Source organism: Misgurnus anguillicaudatus, chromosome 18 (assembly GCF_027580225.2).
Source record: "Misgurnus anguillicaudatus chromosome 18, ASM2758022v2, whole genome shotgun sequence".
NCBI lineage: Eukaryota > Metazoa > Chordata > Actinopteri > Cypriniformes > Cobitidae > Misgurnus > Misgurnus anguillicaudatus.
In genome coordinates, this window is record NC_073354.2 from 7,579,576 (window position 1) to 7,583,091 (window position 3,516).

The following is a 3,516-nucleotide window of genomic DNA, read 5'->3' on the forward strand; positions in this document are numbered from 1 at the left end:
CCCCCCCCAAAAAAAAGACCCCATTGAGGACTAGACTGTAAACATTTAGTAAATTATAAGCACATATTGAAGTTTAATAGAAAAGTGCTTTTATTCATTATTTTTAGATCAAATAGACAAATTTGGATGCAAATCTAACATTTATCTTTATTTAACTATTGAAATGTTTAGTTTCAGATAAGATTTTCTTTATAAAATGTTTACTTTTTTTATTTTCCATGGCATTATACAGTAACATTACGTTAAATGTTAGTGATGAATATGTTATATTGAAGTTTTATTTCACAACTGTCAATCATTTTAATATAAATCTTACTTTTATTTCTTTGTTACTATTTGATGTATAGAGAATAAGAATTGTTTTGTAAAGAGTTAAAAGGTTATTCAGTAATTTGAATATTTGTTTTTGGATTACTTGTTTCAAGGATTTGAAAGGAAATAAGTGCATAAAATTGAAATAAATAAAATGATTAAACTTGTACAATAATATGTTTTGACAAACACAGAATCGCAAAATGTACCAATGTACTCAAAAACTATTTAGCCTAATTAATAAGATTTATGTATTTTGTTGCATGTAAAAAATTCCATCCATTTGGAAAACATACTTTTTATCTAAACAAACTAATCAACTTTATGTGATTATTATGTGTCACGTATATGAAACTAGTATGAATAAAGTTTAATGTAATAGTGTTACTAAATCTAATGATGTATGTTGATGTTTTATTGAAAATGTTTGGTTAGATCAACACGAGTGTGAATCGATGGCAGAGTTTTCATTTTTGGGTGAACTATCCCTTTAACTTAATTTTTAAATCAGCATAGGTTGATAGTACTTAAAAATTCCTTTTTACAGTGCGGGTAAATGATTGTTAAAACATATAGGTGACATTTGTGATTTATAAACGAGTAACAATACTTTAAAATCTATTCTAAATGTAAAAGGACCTGAGGATTGGAGTTATGTGCTCAGATTTTTTGGTTCTTGTCAGAATTCTGGCAGCAGTGTTTTGTATGAGCTGCAGCTGTCTGATGGTCTTTTTGGGGATCCCAGTAAAAAGTCCATTGCAGTAATCCAACCTGCTTGTGATGAAAGCATGAACAAGATTCTCTAAGTCCTGTCTTGAGACAAAACAACTAATTCTGGCAATATTTCTGAGATGGTAGTAAGCTGATTTGCTTATCACTTTATTTTGTGTCTTTAGACCCCAGAGCTTGGTTCCAACCCTAATCCAGCACACCTGCATTTCATTTCCAAGTAATCCTGAAGACTTTGATTTGATTTTTCAGGTGTGTTTAATTAGGGTTGGAACTAGACTCTGCAGGACAGTGGCCCTCCAGGACCAGGATTCCCCACACCCCTGATTTAGAGGGTCCTGGTACACACACCAGGCTCTTGTTTTTGGATTTTTCTTCTGCATTTAATACTATCCAGCCACATGTTTTAGTCAGTAAATTATTATCTGAGTTTAATATTGAGAGAAATATTGTGATCTGGATCATGGACAGCGAGTTAAGGTAAATGACTCTCTCTGAAAGGTGTGTCTTTCCCACTGGCTCCCCGCAGGGTTGTGTACTTTCATCTACTATTCATCCTACACTTACGACTGTAGAAGTCAGTATAGAAATAGACACATCCTAAAATATGCTGATGAAACCGTTATTGTAAGTTTACTGCAAAAACATGAGTCTCAGCATGGGCCAGTGGTCGATTAGTTTGATAACAGGATTTATTTGGTGTGACAAGTCTTTTCTCCAGCTTAACACCTCTAAAATTAAGAATATGCTTATAGATTTTAGGAGAAAACAACCTGGTTCCCCTCAACCCACCAAGGAGTCACATAGAGGTGGTAGAGCAGTATTATTTGGGTAATGTGATAGACAGCAAACTCAAATTTGTTCTTTTGATGTGGATAAGGTCATTTTGTCTCTATTTTATAAATCTTTTATTGTACCTGTCCTTACTTTTGCTTTCATTGCCTGGTATGTGGGCATCGCCCTGTGGGAGAAAAATAACCTCAGCCATATTATTAAGTTGGCTGGTAAGTTAGGCTTTCCACAGGTTTCCTTAACAAATATTCATGACTCATGAGAGGCAGGTTATGAGGAAAGCAGATGCCATATTGGACTCAAATCACCCCCTTCATTGCTCTTTAAAGGTTCTTCCCTCAGGCCGGAGATTCAGAGGCCCTTGTTTTAAGTTAAATAGGACAAAAAAGTATTTTATACCAAGTGCAACTTTGTTGCTAAATTTGCATAATTCTTTGACCTACATGAGTGGTAGTGTAATAGTGTTTTTAAAATTGTAGTTTGTGTGGTTTATTCATGTATGTGGCGTTACCTGTATGTTTACCTAGCTGTAAGACAAGTTTCCCTTAGGGAACAATAAACTGAACTGAACTGTAACCGAGACATTTTCTAATTAAAGTTTATCATTTGTTTATTATCTGAGTCACCTGCTATCTCCACCGCATGCACCCCTGACACTAATATCAATAAATCATAAAATTTTCTTTAAATAAAACATGTTTTCCCAGTTTCACAGGCTTATAGTCCTAGACTAAAATGCACGTTTAAGCTGTCTCAAGTGAAAATAACTTGCACTGACAGATCTTAAAACATGCCAGAGCCATTGATTTGTCACAAGATACACACCAAAAACGGTCATGTTCATAAAAGATGCTTAAACATCTTAATTTAACTAAGATCTAGTCCTGGCTTTAGCTAAGCCTTGTCTCTGAAACCAAGCCATTGAATTAAAAAGATCAAACACTTATATTCTCAACACATTCATGTTTTTAATAAAGCACAAATCATAAACATATGGGCACACATTCACATTTTTGATTCCTTGGTCACCTACTAAACATATGTGTTTAAGCACATCAAAACACAACTTTCTCAAAAATGTAAATATTACTTACAGTTTTACATGTATGTTGAAAAAATATTGTACTTCTTTCACCACTCAATATGAAAGCACAATCATCAGATGTTTAGTCACATAATTAGGCAATAATTCATCACCACCCATGCACTCCATTGTACCCAGACATAACAGTTTTCTGTCAGTGTGTGCATAATTACAGACACAGGATTTATTTTAGGCATCTACTGTATACATCAGAATTTTTTTTTTTTTTATTTTGAACCAAAATGGTCAAAAAATGGTCCCATGCTTTCACTGGGGTAGTGCTCTTTAATAACTACACCTTTGTACCTAAAGAGTACATATTTGTAAGCAATTATAGAAAATAAATACAAAACAACATATTTACATAAATGTAAATGAACCAACCTTGTGTGCAAATAAATTCTTATGGACCTTGTAGGCTATATTCGCTGTAAATGCATGTAATAAAAACTGTGAATGTTAACCTTTTATTTAGTGAATTTGTATGGATGTAATATAAATGTAAGATATAATGATTAACTTCTGACAGTGAGGTTGTCTATAAAACCAGTGACTCCACCTTATGACTATTGTCCTGAAGATGTCTTGTGTTGTCTCTT